Source organism: Pleuronectes platessa, chromosome 11 (assembly GCF_947347685.1).
Source record: "Pleuronectes platessa chromosome 11, fPlePla1.1, whole genome shotgun sequence".
Lineage (NCBI taxonomy): Eukaryota > Metazoa > Chordata > Actinopteri > Pleuronectiformes > Pleuronectidae > Pleuronectes > Pleuronectes platessa.
In genome coordinates this window covers 22,332,513-22,353,215 of record NC_070636.1, presented here as the reverse complement: position 1 = coordinate 22,353,215, position 20,703 = coordinate 22,332,513, and the positions used below count along the sequence as shown (strand labels likewise).

Here is a 20,703-nt window from a genome sequence, read left to right as displayed (position 1 = left end):
TAGTTGTGTGTTCCCAATGAATGGCATGTGTGTGTTATTTGAAAATATGGCTGTGTGTACCAAATGAAAACACGAGTTCCATTTTGTGAAGAGTTACAGTTTTTCACAATTGTTAACACACGTTTTTCAAAACAATAACGGCTTTCTCAAAACTGCACACAGACAACTGAAAACCTCACACACAAAATGCTGAACCTGACACTCCCTTTGCAAGATGACTCTTTGCCATCAAATCTCTTAACTGTTCACAAAATGGAACTCGTGTTTTCATTTGGTACACACAGCCATATTTTCAAATGACACACACATAACATTCATTGGGAACACACAACTAAGCATTTGCTTGCACACTACCAAGCATTTACAGCACACTGAAGTGCAAAATTGAAAACACATCATCGAAATGGAAGACACCATATGAATGAATGAGCCATTTCTCCTTTTGTAAAATGTTTCAGTTTAGGCCTACTTTTTTCATAGTCAAACATAAAACAGCACACAAATATGCAGCATAAAAAGGTTTATTTCGGTACACAGAGAGAACAGTACAGAACTGTAAACCGGCCTACTCAACCCCCCCCCCCCCCCCCCCTTCACAAAAATTACAGTTTTTCACAATCGTGAACACACGTTTTTCAAAACAATAACGGCTTTCTCAAAACTGCACACAGAAAACTAAAAACCTCACACACACAATGCTGACAGGCCTCGGCACTCATGTCACCACAGGCCTTCTCCATGGCCTGGAGCAGTGGGACCCGGTCCTGTGGGTTCCGTTCATATACCTTCCACCTCCAAGCTGAAAATAATTCCTCAATGGGATTCAGGAAAGGAGAATAAGGTGGAAGTTATAGAATTGAAAAATGTGGGTGGTCCTGGAACCACTCCCGCACTTGAAAGCTCACATTGTCCCGGATGACAACGTGATTGATCCACTGTGGGTCATCTGTCTGGTCAGGTGGTACCAGCAGGTCATGCAGGCCATCCAGGAAGACGAGGAGACGGGCAGCGTTATAGGCCCCTAGGTGGGCATGACGGTGCAAGATCCCATGGTGATTCATTGCAGCACACATTGTGATGCTGGCCAATGACGTTTCTGCCCCGTCACCTCCTCTTCACCAGGTTGAATCCCACCTCATCAATAAAGATGTACTGGTACAACACATGAGCTGTGTCATGCTCCTGGATCAGCATGAGAATGCAAGTTACAGTATGGACACAGAGAGGTCAACACAGTGGGCTACACTGAGACACTGTAGAAAAGGAACAATATTGGATTACAGGTACAATACATGCATGTGTCAGTGCTGAATGTATGGTACTTACAAGCACAAACTCTCACCATAACTCCTTGATGGCTGTGTTCCGTTCAAATGGGACCCTGTACACTTGTTTCATCAGCATGGCATTACAGTTTTTCTCAGTTGTTAACACACAAAAAGCGAAAATTCGGCACAATTTGCACAACCTTCACTTCATGCACCAATCGCTTGACCCAATTTGGCACTACTTCACACTCCCTTATCTGCATTAGAATCTGACTTTCCTTGTTTACACTCTGATGTCAATTACACATCACCTTGTTGTCAAAACACTACACACAATGTTCAGTTGTTGCACACACTTCTCAAGTAAAATCTCAAAGCATCAACCTACAACACACAAATACTCAAATCTCTAAACATTCAGGTCTGTTGAGCAATTTCATAGCATTTACACAGCCGAACAGGAGACTGAAATTGTAGATCTGGTTTGTGAGAACAACTCTATCACACTCAGACAAATAAAAACTAAAATCCTGGCTGACCATGCTACATTTAGAAACGTCCAGACCGTCATTGGACTGTATACTAATATACTAGTCATTGGACTAATATACAAACTAAAATGCTAGACCGTGACACTGTAACTGTAGACAGATTTTTATTACCTGTTTTCTTGTCGAAATGTCCTTATGACAGATGCCATTGTCTGCTAAGATTTGCCTGAACTCTTAGTCCAGCCTCCCTCAGCGTCAATCCGTGGTTCATTACATGGTCAACTAGTGTTGAACGAATTTCATTCGATAAATTTGGTCCTCTTCTTCTTTGAGCCCGTTCTCCTCCGGCTTCAGGTCTTCCTCTACCTCTTGCTCTTGCTCTTCCTCTTCCTCTTCCTCTACCTCCACCTCGGCCTCTATCTCTGGCCCGGCCTCCGCCTCTTCCTCCTTCTCCTCCTCCGTGGATTCCCCCTTCACCCTCACTCTTCTTCTTCTGACTCCTTCCATTTTGGTTGAAGAAAGGTGAACTCACCTGATGCATTTTTATACTGCTTCAAGCTGATTGGTGTGTCTGCAATTAAGCAATCATGTTTTTGCGCACCTGATGGCTGTGTTGAACCAATTGGCTCATGGGGGGGGGGGGGGGGGGGGGGGTCATTTGACAATTAGTGCTTTGGAATTGCAAGGAAGTGACATCATGATATACCTCTGTGTCTAATTTATACAAGTGAGTTTAGTTTTGTGCAAATCACTGTTTTTTTTTTCCAAAAGTGTGAGTCTGTCATTATGCTTATAGTGGTGCAGATCTGGGCCAATGTTTTGCTCCTTGAGTGTAAGGTTTTGATAATTTTCTAATACTCTTGATTTTTGTGTTTACGTAATCGAAAAAAACCTTCCTGCACTGTCATCATGTGTTTTTTAACTCAAGGCAAGCACATGCAGCTCTCCCTGATTTGCATAAACTGGTATCAAACAGTGTGAGCTCATCCCCCTTCAACCTGTTCACTCAGCAGTTTACAAGTACACGGACATGAACGAGCAGGTTTAACCTTTATAATTGTCATTCCTTTAGATTATAATGTACTCAATCATTTGTCAATCACAACAGGCTATAGATAATTCTTTACAGGTAAAAACACAAACTAAAAAAAGCGGAGAAAGATGGTCCCAGTTATATAAGGGACTAAAATTACAAAGAAGGAAGGGATTAGTCACTGACTGTAATCCCTTTAAAGTGCTCAGTATTTAGAGGGAACATTTACTTATATGAATAAAATGGCCTTTGTATTCACAACTTAGATTTGTGATGCTATGATTAATATAATAAACTAAATACCATCTAGTTTTTCATATTGAGGCCCATTAGAATGTATATCCATATATTTAAATTAACTTAAGTTAATAGTATGGAATCAAAAACATGTAGCAGAGCTTTGTTTTTTCCTGTTGAGTTCTCTAAGAAATTATTTGACGACCTTTACATATTTACATGTTATTTTTGTCACTATGTTTGAAACCATTAGACAAAAAGTTACGTTTTTACACAGAGATACAAAAGAGACAAGAAAGACTGTATAATAGATAATTAATAATCTATTTCTATAAACATACACATGCACATAACTTTTAAAATAGATTATATAGAATCTGTAAATAATCATTACTATGATCACTCTCCCCCCCAAGCTGATGCTTTTTGTTTATTGATGACAAGACAGTATATGAAGGCCCACGTAGAGATACATGAGCCTGACTCTTATGAGGATTTCAAACCTTTTATAAGCACTGGCCTTGATGACTAAGGATGTCCAATCAAACAACAGTGCACTGCATTTATACTCTGAGCAACCAGTGCTGTCAATGTCGCAGATGTATCCTCATTGACAGTGAAACTCTCCTTCTCTTTGTTGGAATCTGTCCCACAGCAGCCATAATTTTACGAGATAGGTCAGAAGCCGGGGGCCCCAACCAACCAAACCCAGGTTGCTGGAGGCATTTACAGACATTATATAAGTGTGGAAGCCTGTCTTCTGTTACTTCCCGATCCACCTGTCCTTCTTACTGCATGACACATCCTCTCACCAAGCAGGTAATCAGGTAAGACTTTCAAAATTTTTGAATGCATACAAGCAATAATCCTGTACAGTGCAATGAAGCAAGGCAGCTGATCTTCACATTTTTAGATTTTTATGTATGAATGTTTGTATGTGTGTGACATGTGATTGTTAATATGTTATAACAGGTCATTTTTTGAGTATCTAATAGGCTTCGATTAATATTTCTGAAATTCATCTAATGCTTTTATTTATAATATGCTGGCACTATAGCATACACCAGAGGTCTTCAACAGGGGGTCCGCGACCCCTAGGGAGTCCGCGGAGGTACTGCAGGGGGGTCGCGAAATGTTTTGTCAAATTAGACAATTTTTTTTTTTTTTTAATATAATCTTTGATTTATTTTCTAGACAATTTTTTTCCCCACAAATTTAAATGTGTTTAAATACACATTAACATGCATCGAACATATTGTGAGGCTGATATGACCCTCTGCCTGAAAACCTCCATCCGTCCAAGGTGAGATAAATTGTGTGCTACCCATCAGGGTCCGACATCTCACTAATGTGGGAGTATGTGTTGCATCCATAGATGGCTTGAGGATTCACTGTCTCTTCTACATGTAGGTTTAAAATAAAAACATGAATCTGTTTAATATTTGAATAGCTTAGTATTGAATGCACAATAACAGGGTAGCTATGTTTATATATGGCAATAGGCCCAGTTTAATATAAAACACAATCTTATACAATATATAGAGTAGGGGGTCCCTGCTCCATCTCTCCACCAGTTTGGGGGTCATTGGCCTGAAAAACGTTGAAGACCCCTGGCATACACTATATATATATTTATACATTATACTTTCTATTGAACTGCAAAAGAAAATAGAAATCTAACAAACACTTAGGCTAGAATGGATAAAATCGTAAGTCATCTCCATGTGTCATATTATGATTATTATTATGTATTATTTTTTATTACAAAGTCAAAATAATATTCATGTAAAACATAGTGGGTTTATCAGTGACAGGTTAAATCATGATGTTTGTTAATGTTGAAAGAATGTGTCACTTCATGAGATTGTTCATGGCATTAGGTTTTACAATATAAAACTTTACCATGTTGAAAAATGTCCTTTCTCTGGGAACTTGGGAAGTGTCAGATTCCCCTTTCTAACCCGACAAAATATTGGACATTAAAGGCCCCATATTTTACACCTTTCTTGGATTTAATTTGGGGTATTGACCCCTAAGATGATATATCAGTTGTTTAAAGTCAAAATAACTGCTGCAATGTGTATTTCCATGTCCTCTCTTTTGCCTCTCTCTGGAGCTAAAGACAGAACAGGCTGTTTTCACCTGCCTTTTGAGCACCTCCTCTGATTCTCTGCAAAGTGACTGTTTTCATACTTTGAGGGCCCCTACTGACCCCTTTAAAGTAATTACGGATAGTTAAAGTCCAGAGAATGTATTTTACACCATATGAGCCCTTTAAAGGGATAGTTCACAGAAAAATGTAAATGCACTCATAATCAACTCACCACTATGCCAATGGAGGTATGGGTGAAGTGTTTGAGTCAACAAAACACCTCTAGAGTTTAAGGGGTTAACTTTGTGGCACCAAATTCCAATATAGAATTAAAGTCAATGGCGACATACATACACTTTAAACGCAATAAAATAACAGAAACGATACTATATAATTAGCATGCCTCCATACTGCTCCTGTGGTGTCACCCAACTGTCCGCAAGCCGTGACATTCATATTAATTTGCCAATGTGTTCAGCCAAGGATCCACCATTGCGACCTCTGGATCTGCGGGTGATAAGGCAAAGGGACTCCAGGAGACATTGAAAATGACTTGTATCTGCTGCAATCTTAAATAACAACCTTTACTGAAAAAAAGTGTGGTGATCACAACAGTAGATAGCTTTGCTCTTTAATTTCTCGTCACAATTTAATATTATGAAAAAGGAAATTTAATCTGTTGCCTGTATTTTTCTATATTATGTATTCTGGACTATGGCATGCAAAGGCTGAGAAATACATCTGTTACATCTTTACTACTGTGACAACAACAATAACTGTAGGTGTCAGTGCTTCTGTTGCTGGTGCTGTTGGCAGCATATTAGGAAACCAAAAGTCCATGTATTTTCTTGTAATACCAAGATTCATCTAATCACAAAGATAGGCAAATGTTATAGATCTAAATGCATTTCTTTCCACTATAGTTTGAGGAACACGTAAGAAGTCTAAAGGGTATTATCTAAAGCAGGGGTATTCAACTATATATATATATATATTTAAGTAACCTAGTAGTTGCATCAACATCTGCATGTACTAAATACCTGATTGTCAAATCAAATGAATTCAGTACATTTCAAAAACGTTTGGACAATATTTATTGTCACGTAACATAGAAATGAACATATATGTATGATTGCAGATATGCATAATGTTCTCTCATTTACTAAATAAAAGTAGGGCTGCATTTCAAAATAAGAGAAAATAAATAAAATGTGAAAATTGTGCATGTTCAAATATAGGGGTTAACTTCTGTTTCACATCTTGACTCAAAAGTCTCAACCAGTTTTACAGATAATAAATCTCAACACATCTTAACAATTGAACATGTTTTAGAATCACTTTCTTCCCCTCTTATATCTCAACTTTCTCTGGCTCAGTCATCTGTTTCTCTCCCTTTGTTTTCTCTACCTGTATCGCTGTCTTTCTTTTTCTTTCTACCGTCTTTTCGTGTGTAACTTGTCTCTAGCTCTCTCATCTGTCTGCACTGTAGAGTCGCAATGTTAACCGCCTGTAATGCACAGACTTGATTGGCTGAGTAGTATCACGTGGGATGGCTTAACCTTGCATGCAATTGGTCTGTGCGTTTCCTTATCCGCAAACAACTACCGTAAAGACTACAAAAGCTGCGCCGGCTACAAATAGAAGTGCCCTGTCAGGTTATATATCAAAACCTTCTGTTTTGGCTGTAGGTACGGGTCCGTACGAGAGGGCATCTGGGTCCGGATTCGGACCGCGGTCGGCCTGTTAGTGATCGCTGATCTAAAGGGTTACTACTTACTTTGTTACACGTTATAGCAAATAAGCTATCCACATGAAACATATCATAAAGACAAATTGGGACATCATTGAGAGCAATCATTCATTACGGGAGGTATTCACTGAACCCCAGGGGTCAGTTTCAGAAGGGCCTCAATTACCAAGGACAAACTAGTCAGGAGTTACCTTCCTGCTTCTAAACCCAACACTTGGCTTCGCCAACCCAAGAGCAACCTCTGCTGTAACAATTTGGTTAAAAACCCTTTTAGAGCTGTATTTACCAACAGAATCTATCCTATCTCCAGTTTCATAAAATGTAACACAAACCAAGTGATGTACCAAATTGATGTTCTTGTGGTTGTTTCATTGTAGGCCTCACTAAAAGGAGGCTGAGGGGGGGCGCCCTTAGCTCGGTTGGTAGGGCGTCCCCCCCATGGGCCTCGGCCAGCAGCGGACCCGGGTTCGATTCCAGCCCGCGGTCGTTCTCTGCATGTCACTCCCCTCTCTGCCCCATTTCAACTCTGTCTCTTAAAACTATCAATAAAAAGCATAAAATGCCAAAAAAAATAATCTTTAAAAAAAATAAAAGGAGGCTGAGGGACAGAGTGGCCAAGCATGGGTGTGCCCTCCATACATGGAATCTGACACCTTCTGACCTGGACCGTGTGGTGTGGCTGATACCAGCGGTGAGTGGTGTGGTAGCTGAAAAGATGGGATTTAGCATCTATCCTGCTAAGTGTTTTACTATGTCACTTGTTTATTGTTAGCTTGTGTTAGCTTTTGTGAAGCACAGAGTCTGATTGCCAAAACTTTTTAAGGATAGAGAGCTCAGATGAATGACCAACCTGACAAGGCAGGCTATAGTAATATTATATCACAATATTATTTTCTCACAGTTGAAATATTAGAACCTTCAACAATAACTTGTAAATAATTCCTCTGTTTCAGGATATAGTTTCCAATCCATCTTTTGTTGCATTACAGCTGCCAACTAAAATAGTGATGTATCATCAAGTCAACTCTCTTACAAGCAAGTACCCAAACTCTTGGAAAGTCAACACACACACAAAAATGTATCGCACAGGTGCAACAGGGGTAATTGTGTCCATTGCTAATTTTTTTAGCATGTGTGACACATATGTCGCAGAGCAAAGCCCTTTACAAGTTTGGAAGAAAACAATCCAAAATCCTCAAGCCTCCACATCATTTTTATTTTAATTTTTGATTTAATAGTTGCTACTTGTCCTCTATCTCTGTGGAAAGGACTCTGAGCGACATAAGAAAAAAAACCTGTTTTACAATGTATTTTACTTATTATATACTTATTTTAATATGGAATTTTAATTTAATCAAAGCTCAATGAATCATGGTACCTCGAGATCAAAAGGTAACAAGTCGAGTCTGAAAGATAATGGTGGTTATGCACAGCAGTCTGAATTCCAGCATGTGGTTTAGAATGTTCAGAAAAAGTAATGCTAGTGCATCAGTGTAATGATACTGAGAAGACATCCATGTTTTCAAACCTAACCTCATCTCTGTTCATGGGACAGTAAGAACCTACACTAACCACTGTACCAAAGTGTATTCTGCCTCTTGGCTGTTTTAGCATACTTGATGTTTCTTAGATGTAAACCTGATTAAACAAATATTACTGTCTTGTCTGCTTAACATACTGTCCTGACAACTCAACGGTTCTATTTTACTTAGGAAACTGCTGGTTCCTTGCATCTATCGGAGCTCTGACATTCCAGGATTCAATATTAAAGCAAGTTGTTCCTCTTGAACAAAGTTTTAATGAGGACTACTGCGGGCTGTTCCACTTCAGGGTAAATATTGCCAACATCATCCAAAAAAATAGGTTTTGATCAATTATATACATATCCTTTTGCTATAACCCTCTTCATATTGTGGGGAATGGATGGATGTTATCATTGATGACAAGCTACCAACAGTTGATGGGAGATTAATCTTCGTCCAATCCAAAACTCCGACTGAGTTCTGGCCTGCTTTGCTGGAGAAAGCCTATGCCAAGTATGAAAAACAATTCATTTCTCAGTCACACAGTCCTCATAGTCTCAGAGTGACATTGATCTTACTTTCTGAAAGTCTGTGAAAGTAATTTAAGACCTGCTGTCAGGGTGTGTGGTTCATACGCAGACATGGCTGCTGGAACTCCAGCTGAGGCTTTGGTGGACTTCACTGGTGGTGTCCACATGTGCATCAACCTCACAGAACCTCCTCCGGACCTATGGGAGCTGATGACAAGAGCTGGGCTGTGGGACTCCTCAGGGGGTAAGCATTTATTTACAACACAAAACCACAGAGTTGACAGCTTAACATCAAAGCATCTCAAGGCTTAGATAATCTAATGTTGTCCTCGAGCAGTATCTAAGATGGAAATATTGATTGACCTGTCTAGCTTCCAACATTTTATCTTTTCATAGCAGGAAGCTTAAATCATTAAACAGTAGTTTGGTTTCATTTACAGGTTGATCAATTCCTTCTATCGACTTCAGATTCCAGTATAATCTACCGCAACGTAAATAGCCAGCAGTGGCTGCCGAGACTCAGTAACTCAGAAAATGATCTGTAGGACATAATAACAGTTCAACTGTATGTAATTACCTTTGGCATTTGACTAACAGCCTATGCCTGAAGGAAAAGATGAAGTTCTTGAAGCTGTAGTTAAAGTATTCGGTAGAGAGAGAGGGTGGGGTCAGGGTTTTGAATTTTTCCAATAATGCATGAAAGCATTTATTCAAGTCAATGCAGCCGTCGCATCGAGAGTTCACATAATTTTCTTGTTGATTTCATCAAATTAGCTTTTTGCCTTTTGATTTTGAGTACATTATTTTCAGGCTTCTGCATTTAAATTGGTTGTTTAGTCCAAGGTTAATTTAGTTCAAGTCTAATGTTATTTGACAAGTGCAATTAAGTTTTTACTACATGGTGTTTGCTCATAAATTTCAGAACTGTACCTTCAGGATATGTTGAGTCTATCAATGCCATTTCAGTGACATCTCTCTATACTGTATACATCTATCTTGTAGAAGACATCTGCCAACAATGTGCTGCCAAATGGATTGGTCCAAGGCCATGTCTATGCTGTCACAGGTGTGAAACAGGTAACTAGTCATATTTGCAGTGACGGCATGGCAGCATACAGAATTCTGTGTTTCTATAAATATCCCTGATTTTTGGTTTGCTGTTCATTTCTCTTCAGTTTATGAGCCGAGGGAAACTCGTTAACCTGGTGCGTTTGTGGAACCCCTGGGGCCAAACAGAGTGGAACGGACAGTGGAGCGATAAGTAAGAATGACTACCCAGCAAATGTTTTATGAAGATTTATAAAGATAGAAGTTTTTTTACCCTCACCAAATAACACGTTGTTAAGGTTTTATTGTCACCTTTTTTTGTTAGTCACATATGAAGGGATTGTGGATATCTGAAACAAGAGACAAGACACCTTTCTATTAGTGTCTTTAATTCGATTTAATACCTTGGAGACAGTTTTATAGATGTATTTATATTTATATGTTAATCTATGTCAATACATTATTATGTTATGAGGGCAATCGTTGGTTCTATACCATCATTGTGAGGACATTTTGACAGTGTGAGGACATTTTGGCTGGTCCTCACAAATTATATTGACTTTTTGAGGGTTAAGACTTGGTTTTATGTTTAGGCTTAGGTATTTAGTTTTGATGGTTAGAGTTGGGTTAAGGGGCTAGGGAAAGCATTGCGTCAATGAGTGTCCTCACAACTATAGAGAGACACGTGTCAGTGTGTGTATGCATCTTTTTAAAAATTCAAAACTGTTCCTTTCCTTCTCTCTCATTGTCAAACTGTCGCTAAAGTTCGTATTTGTGGCAAACTGTGAGTCTTCAGGATCGTGAAATGTGCCTTTCATTGAAAGATGATGGAGAGTTTTGGTAAGTGTGATGTATGTTCTAATCAAAATTTTATTTCATTCTTAAAACGGCAAAAAATGACAGTAAGTGCATTTGGGTAAAATGATCTTATGTGTCGATAAAAAATGAACTTATATATCTAAAAACAAGTACAGTGTATCAGGCTTTTTGTTCATATACTCTCCGGCAGTACATTTTCGCTCAAGTGACTGACGCAGAATAATTTTTTTTGTCTCTTGTGGATCAAAGTGTTATTAAATAATAATTCTATCATACTTATAATTCAATGATAATAATCAACTAAATTCATTTCTGATTTGGACAGGATGACACTGGAAGACTTCTGTGAGTTTTACGATGATCTTGACATCTGCTGCCTGTTTCCAGACTTCCTTGATGGAAGCTCCTCGTGCCATTGGAAGTCGTCATTCTATGAGGGCAGATGGGTTGCAGGAACCACGGCTGGAGGATGCATGCAGAACTTTGGTACTTTCCAAATATCTTTAAATAACTTAAACTGTTTTTGCATTTTGCAGAGATACAGAGACAGTTTCACTTTTCTGCTCTGTACTTTCTAAAAGAGGCAAACATGACTCCAAATGGAAACTGTGAATAGTAAAACCAGAGACAAATGTGAGATGGAACACTATAACAGCAACAAGACTGAAAAATAGAGCCGGTTCTAATCATTTGTCAGTTAAAAGATCACATTCCAATTTATTTAATGAATTTATAATCACCTTTCAAAATGTAGAAAGAAATTATTAACAAATGATAATCAAAATCAAGTCTATAATTATTTATTTGGCGCACACCAGACTCCATATACACAAAACAGAATTTTGCAATCATGGATGAACTGGCTGCAGTAAGTTTGTGTTCGATGTGTTTGTCTCCTTCAATCTTCCAGAAAAATTCTCAACCAATCGACAGTATGGGATCGAGGTCGGCAAATTATTCGGTGAGTGTTCAGAGAACCAGGGGGAAAAAAACGTCTCTCATGCAAATGCCCGACAAAAGGAACAGACGCCTGGTTGAAAATCTCCACATTGGACTCAACGTATTTGAGGTAAGTTTATTTTTGTTTTTTGGTTTGTGTCACATTTGGATTAAACTTTAAATAGTTCATGCATTGAACTCAGTTGAAAATAGTCATGTAAAGATAAACATTTAATAGCTCTATGGGTTCAGCCATTACATGTCATCATGTTAAGCTACCAGTGGGAAATTAAATTCTATGGTGTGCATTATCTTTATTTTATTTACTTCATTATGCAAAATGTTTTGTTTTATCCCAAACACAAATTTCTTCGCCTCATCCAAGTTGAACGAAGAAGTAAGTTACATTTCTCACACATTGCCCGTCCATTCTGGCGATTGAGCTCAGCTGCATAGAAATTAAATATCTGCTTATTATTGACATTACAGTACCAGGCACACCAAGGGAGGTTCCCAGCCTCTTTCTTCGGCAGAAACAAAGTTGTGGCCAAAACTAAAACCTACTTGAACGCACGTGAGGTGACGGAGTTCGTCATGTTGAAGCCTGGTGAATACCTGATTGTGCCGTCCACCTACTATCCCAATGAGACCTCTCTCTTTCATCCTGACCATCCTGTCCAAGGCCGAGACCGAAGTGCAGTAAGTCACTTAGATCTCACTCATTAGATTTTAAGGTGTTGTAGATGTACAGTTTATCTGTATATGCCACATAGCATATCCTACAAGACATTACAATGGCATGTGCATATAAGTAAGTCCAGGACCAGTCTGAACACTGTACATGCAAAGACCACACTGATGTCAACGTTCAATCTAATGTCTGCTCCTTCTATTGTCTAATATTATGCTGCTTGCAAAAATGTTTGAGAATCTCTGAATGTTCTGGGGTGTTTCTCCTGCCAGCTACTTAAAATAAATGAATAAATAAATAATAAAAGCATTGATTCATCTTCCCAGCACAACTACACTGACATCTGCTGGTCTATTAGGAGCTCTACAAGAGCAGCATGTTGTCCTTGCGTACCATGCTTTGAACGGATCAGTCTACATCCAGGACATGGTCAAACGTTACACCCTAGCACGTTCACTCCGCTCTGCTTCTGCCAATCAGCTCGTTGCTAAACACTCATCAAAATCCCGATTGTTTGCTGTCCTGGCTCCTAAATTGGAGAGGAGAGGTGGTGGTCTAGTGGCCAAAACTTGGACTATGGGCAGTGTTCGTCTCTGGTTCGACTCCACGGAGAGACAACAAAAGATGAACCTGGATTGATCTGTCCAAAAATCCAAGAGTCTCCCTACCCTGTCTAGTGCCCCTGAGCAAGGCACCTTACTCCCCCAACATGCTCCCTGAGCGCTGTACATGGTCGCTCACTGCTCTGTGTGTACTGCACCAGATGGGTCAAAAGCAGAGATTAAATTTCCCTACGTGCATGAGTGTGCCTTTGCATGACTGTGCATGTGTTTGGGACGAATAAATGCATCTTATCTTAAATGGTGGTATGAGCTCCCCATGGACATCCGTACATCAGAAAGTTTACACATCTTCCGTCGAAAACTAAAAACACACCTCTTCCGACTATACCTTGATTAAAAAAAAATATATATATATATATAAATGCTAACAACTTTTTGAAACTAACACTTTAGTAGCACTTAAATGGCACTTACTTATAGCACTTTGTAGTTTTGCTTTATCTTGAAGAAATTGTACTCTCTTGATTCTTGTCGTCCTGGGTCTGTACCCTCGGGGTTAAATGCACTTATTGTACGTCGCTTTGGATAAAAGCGTCAGCTAAATGAAATGTAATGTAATAAAAAATAAAGTGAATGAAGTCATTGGACTCAAAGGATATTGGTCAAATATTAAGTAAGATATATAGTAAGAATTCTGGAGAATTCTCTATGTTAAATAAAAGATTATTTGGCAATTGTGAGGAAGGCTATCTCGTGACCGAAAAGAAAACTGCATTTTTTTCCTCATGAAATGAGAAAATAATATTGTTTATATAGAAAAACACCTTTATTTTTCGTATGAAAATTATTACTTTAATTTAGAAAAATTGACAATTATTTTGTTAATCCAGAAAAATAAAGACTTTTTTGGTGTGAATGTCTGTACTTATTAATTACTGAATCTCGTTTTAACCCCTAACACTACTTGTTACTGTAATTAGGTAGCGCATGTGATAATTCCCTGCAATGACCACGAGTACTGACGACTTATGTTCTTCCTCTCAGTGAGGATTCTGGAGGCCATAACCACGAACACAACGAAACAGAAGAGGTGCACAAGAATTTTGGATTGAGCGTCTGTGTTAATATAACTTTGGTGTTTCTGCTTTGATCCATGTTCTTTACTGATTGCATTGATCATATATGACACATGTATATATGTATTACCTCAGCTCATCTGGAACTGAACACGCCATGTTTTTCAGAAAACAACAGACGAAAATGGAGTGGATGACGCAAATAAGAGACACATTTTTCGTCAATACTCTGACAAGGTAATTTATGAGCCTCAGACAATAGGACAACATATTAAAAAGTATTATTTGCTTTCTTTCCAAGAACTTGATGAAAGACGTATGACACTGGGTTATTTTTTTTAAATTGACAGGTTAGCTGTATCCCCCAGCTTCCAAGCAATCAGAAACAAGATCAATCTTATATTCAAACAAATAGTTTCAGGTGCAGTGGTGCGGCTGTCACTACTTTCAATCTGTTCCACATAAGAGAAACATTCATGTGTGTGACCTGTGTACCCTGTTATAATTATTATAATAATAATAATTTGTATTATTAGTCTGACTTATTTTCTGATTTATTTTCCAGTATGAAGAAGTGGACGCTGAATTGCTCCAGATGATTCTAAATGACAGAATCTTGAAAGGTTTGAAAACTTTGGTTAAAATATTCGTACGTAATTATCTTTAATTGCATTGCCTAGTTGCTGAGTTTAGGCCAAACTGAATCTCCTGCTATCTTTTGTTTTTGTTCAGGAGATTTGAAATCTGGAGGCTTCAGCATCGATGCCTGTCGCATCATGATTTCTCTGATGGATGTATCCTACGTGATGTTTATGCTACACTAGAATGCAGTGATATAAGCGGTGTAAACTTACAGGGACCTGTCTGCCCTTTTGTTCATTTCACAGTCATGAATATATTTAAAAGTCAGGTGGACACATGAGTCAGCATTCTGACTTAATACCTTAATGTTGGGTTAAAGACGTCTATCACGGGCAAACTGAATGGCGAGGAATTCCTTCGTCTGTGGAAGAAGGTCATCGTGTACAAGGTAAAAGGACCCAACGATTGGTTACATCATAATTATTACATCAATACTCACATATATTACATCAATATGAACGGTTAGGATACATCTATTTTTATATCCTGAACACTATGTGCTCTACCTGATTACCTCATAATTTCACTAAACTGTTGTTGTTGTTTTTACACAGGACATTTTCTCCCAAAAAGACGTTTCACTTACAGGAACACTTTCTCTGAATGAGCTCAGGAATGCTGTCATGGCCTCAGGTGGATGATAAACTAATTTTGTCTCCTGTGGGCAGACGTCACTGCCTTGTGGGAGAATGTTCCCACGTTTAAAAACAAATGAACTGTGTACAAAGACAGAAAATACCCAAAAATGTTTTAACACAAAGCAATGCTAGGAAACCAGGTGCCAAATAAATAAGGTATCCACCAGATGTTGACAAAGTACTCAATGGGAAGTCAAACTGTGACATGGAAAGGGGTTTCACCGTTTTCCACCAAACTGTACAATTCAACTGGAATTTTCGTCTAATGTCACATTGTTATGGGCGGCACAGTGGTTTAATAGGTTGCTCTGGCGTCTAACAGCAAGAAGGTTCTTGGCTCAGATCCCAGTTTGGCTGTGGTCTTTATTACCAGATTGGGGATAGGTTGATGGAGACTCTAAATTAACCATGAGAGTAAATAATGGTTAGTCCCTGTGATACACTAGCGACCTGTCCAGAGCGTACCTGGCCTCTCGCCAAATATCAGCAGGGGTGACTCAAGATCCGCCCGCCAGCATCCCTAAAAAAAATAAGCAGTATCGATAATGGTTAGTTAATTTTTAATGGGTAAATTTTTGGGGCCTTTGTGTATTTAATTGGTAGAGACAATGGAGAAAACAGGAAATTCAGCGGCAGAGAAAAGCGGAAAGAGACATTAAATAGTGCAGAATTGAAGAGGGAGCCTGCTTGTCAGGGCATGTTTTGCCAATATAATTAAATTGTTGTAAAACGTTTTGAGCTACATTTCTTGAGCTTTTCAAATATATTGTTTTATTTAGCTATTTGTCAAATTACTTTTTTAATTAAAAAAGTTCATTAATTTCTTAACTGCACGTTCAGCAACACATACTGTACAAACAGGCTTTTAATTTGTGCAGAGCACATTCTTTCATTACAGTAATGAATTGGACTCCATTGCTGTAAATATCCAGATACTGAATTATCCTGTTAAACCGAGTGGAGAACTTAGCTTTTTAGCAATATGGTGCCCCTTATATTTTTAATTATGAATTATAAAATTGGCCAATTTTTAAACATTCTCCCTTTCACTGTGGGTTTGTTCTATTCAAGCCTCCTTGCAACAAAATACAACAGTATAAGAGTCCTATTACAAATAATCTGCAGATGAATCAGTGAGGAAAATAATGTTCTGAACTCTTGTCTGATGTCTATTGTTCAGGAAAGCGTGTCAGCGATGACATGCTGAATTTGATGGCTTTGCGCGACGGTGCCTCCTCTGGACACATGACACTGGAGAGTTTCATCAGCCTCATTCTTCGCTTTGAATGCATGTCCCGTAAGTGCATTTGGACAGCCGACAAAGCCATAATGCGAGCATCAGAAAGGAAATGGGGAAGTCTTCACCCTGATGACCTGCTGACTTATTAATCTCTTCTCTCTTCCTTCTCCGTCATTATTTCTGCAGCCAAAAGCTTGTTTACCAAACAAAAATTACAATGCTCATTTTCCAACCCCCCAAAGAATCTTCTCCATCTTTTCCAACCACGTTGACCCCCCCAGTCCCCCTCGTCTTTCCCCCCCTTCTACTAAGCCACTTTGTCAACTACTTCATAAAAAAGATAGATGACATATGCTCCTCGTTCCCAAACCCACCTTCTGTAATTACCTGTCCATCAACTTCCTCTTTATCCCCTTCACTTTCCTCTTTCACCCTCCTGTCTCCCAATCAAGATCTTACCCTAGTAACTTCTGCCCGCCCAACCACCTGCCCCGTTGACCCCATCCCCTCTCACGTTCTTTTCTCACCGATCTTATCAACCCTTCCCTGTCAACTGTCTGTTTCCCTCACTCTCTGAAAGAGGCAAGAGTGAACCATTTTTCAAGAAACCTACCCTCAACCCATCTGAATTAAACATACACAGATCTGTCTCTCTTCTTACTTTGTCTCCAAAAACTTGACGGAGCTATCTTTAATCAACATTTCCTCCTATCTCCACCATAACAACCTTCTTGATCCTCACCAGTCTGGTTCAACGCAGGCAACTCAGCTGAGACTGCACTCCTTGCTGTCATTGAGAAACTTCCCACTGCTAGAGCAGCCTCTATCTCCTCTGTCATCATCCTTCCTGACCTTGGTGAACAGAGTTAAAGTAGGAGGATGGACACAAATTCTCTCACACACACCATCTAAATGTTAGGTGGACCGGTGCGATCAATAGAAAGTTTAAGTCATACTTCACAGATTTCTGGTTCGCGTGAGCAATGGTCAAAATGGTCATTGTTAACATTTCTTTTTTTAAATGTATTCATTAATTAATTACCTCGCGGGCCAGATCAACCAGTCTTGTTTTGGGGCCACCCCTGCAGCAGTGCTGGATAGTTGGTGTCTCGAGCCACCTCCACTCTTTTCAAGGTTGACAAAGATGACTTCTATCAATCCTCTTTGAAAGAATCTTTCTTCTCTGGCAAAAATACTCTTTCCAGTCAAGGGGAGAAACAACATTAAGTCCTAGAGAGTGCTTACATCCACCAAGGCTAACATCCTGCCTTTTCATGTTAAAGTGAAACAAATCACTGCCCTCGATGGCATCACGTCACGTCAGTAGTTATTTTGTTATAAATCCCTGGCAACAGTAGAGGATACTAGAGTTTAAGGTGAAGTGGAAACATCACGTTTAATCTTTCTCAGCCGTCCAATAACTTCCAATAAGTCCCTTCACTTATAACCATTTGGAGAATTTTGTGTTGTGTAGTGTTTTAGCCAGCCAGAGCTGCTCTGTACCATTGTCCATTGCATTTTATTGGCTATGATTATATCATGTGAAGCCTGAAGTAATAATAACACGTTGCTTTATTCTCAATAGAAATCTTCAAGCAGCTGTCTGATGGATGGGAAATGACTCTTCGTGAATCAGAGGTAACACAAGCTCTACAGAGTTCATATTTATTTTTTGAGAATATCTCAAAATGGTTTTATCTTTTCATAACCTGCACAATTGTTGATTTGAAAATGTCTTATTGGTAATCACCTTTGTTTCAATTATATTCCACTATTGTCTCAACAAGACCTTGGTAATTATCTGTGATGAAGTGAATTTTTAGCATCTAGCAGAAATGCAGAAGCAAATGAATAATCTATCTTAACTTTATTTACAGTGGATGTACCATGTACACTTAAACTGACAGAGAAGATGAGCTGCAGGACTCATTTGGAACAACTGCAGCAGACGATGTGCAAACAGAGTAAAAGAACAAACAAAGTAATTTCTTTTTCAAATCAGCTGTTCATTATTCTTTGAACTACAGGGCGTTTCTTTCACCCCATTGCAATTCGAGTGGGAGAGCAAATGGGATACAACACAGAAATGCTATCAGATACGCAATTCTTTTTTACAACTGCTACACTGAAAACTGGCAACTAAAAGGTAAAATCATTCACTGCGTGCATCGTGGCTACACCCCTAGTCAATGTACTATTGTACAAAATGTCTCCCTGAATGGGTACTGCTCATTTTAAGTGGGTTACTGCATTTTCTGATTCACTATTAGATGTAAACACAATATTTTGGGGCCATGAAATAAGCATTTCAAGTTAAAGTCATGTTTGAACTTTGGTTCAAACTTGCATATTTCAACATTTATAGATGATTTGCCATAAGACCTGGTTTATAGCATGTATTTCTGGTACCCATGAAGCCATATCACTTTCTGTAATCTTCCACCTTTGTCTCTATATGATTACCATGTTGTTAACAGTGAGTATGTTTACATGGACAGCAACATTTCAATATTAGTCCGATCAAGACACTAGAATAAGACAATGTCATATAAAGATAATTTATTGATTACTTTAACCTGAATAGGTCCTACTCAGAATTAGCAATATTCAAATCAAGAAATGTGGAGTATTCCAAGCTAAATCAGATTATGACAACATGTATAGGTCTTAGTAACATTAAAAGGTCCTGTTGGATTTTTCATTGTATTTTCTGACATCGGCATACGGCAGTAACCAACTGCTTGATTACATTTGCCCTGGGTGTAAACAAGATGCTATTTCAAGTTGGGGTTTTAAATCTGTTGGATTGACATCGGACATAATGGTTTAGTGGACATAGTAATGAGTCTTAACCAGACTTTGCTCTGTGAAATGTAAACAGGAATGGAATTCTATGAGCAACTCATGTAAACAACATAATAAAGATTATGTCTTATTCTGTCTGAAGGTCAACAGCCCGAATATTGGTTTCCATGTAAACAGTGTAATTTCATGAATACTTTTCAGTAATATGTTTGCAACGAAGGGGGAATAAGCCAATGTTAGCATGCCCGCGTGCTTAAATAAGATTGTGAGTATGGTAAATGTTATACCTGCTAATGATCAGCTTGTTAGCAATAATGTTAGCATACAGTAGTTAACATGTACTGTACAATGATAATGTGACTATCAAGTCTTGTAAAATCTAACATCTAGTCTCTTTGATTGAATATTAGTAGAATTATTTTATATGTGGGGTAATGCTTTTTCAGTTTTCGGTGGAAGTGTATTTTTTCAATATTATTATTTTTTGGGTGCAAGTTTTTTGATAAAATTAAAAAAAGTAAAGATATTATCCGGTGTTAGTGTATAAACAGTTGTTTTATCTTTTAAATTCCTTGCAGATATCTTGAAATGTTGGAAAGAAAATGGATTAAGAAAATAACAATGGTGACAATGCATTGCCTTGTGATCAGTCATTTGTGTCCCTTAAAAAAAAAATATGCAGACGCTTTTATTTTTTGTGCAAACAAGTAAGAGACTTATCTGGATACTAACTAATCAGGTGAAGCTTGAAATGTCTCTTTGCCACCTCTGGGTGAGAAGTTCTCTGTGGGCCTGTTTGTAGATGTCTGTGGTGTGTAGCTGTGAGCTCCAGTGTAGTAATTTTGGCAGCTATTTTTGATTTAGTCTTAGTCTTAGTCCTTGACAAAACAATTTTTACAACAAAGGAAAACACCAAACTCTTATGAAGAGGAGAAGAAAATACACATGCAAGTGTGGGCCTACTTTGAAATAAATTAAACACAGAACTATTTAGGGCTATTTGAGTCCTCCCCATATTTGTGGGAAATGTATATAATATATATATATATAATAAGAAGTACCCTATTTTGAAATAAATAAAAACATATAGCTGCAGCCTAATAGCGTAAAAAGATATATTTTTGTGTGAAAACAAAAAGTGAGAGCAGGTCAGACTGGAGGCGGACACAGAAACTGAAGCTCGGTTGAAACCAACTGCAGCTTCTGCTCTGATCAAGAAGATGCGGCACTGATCTATGAGCTCTGTGTTTTCACTGTTTCCATAGTTAAGAAGCAGCCGGTTGCTTCATATGTACGAGCTCTGATCTCACTGTGTCTCT

The 20,703-nt window shown here is 38.5% G+C and overlaps 1 pseudogene; it reads left to right on the top strand.

Moving 5' to 3' along the window:
* The first annotated feature begins 8,579 nt into the window (after nt 1–8,579).
* Nucleotides 8,580–19,870, top strand: LOC128450361 (calpain-1 catalytic subunit-like; annotated as a pseudogene).
* Nucleotides 19,871–20,703: the final 833 nt, after the last annotated feature.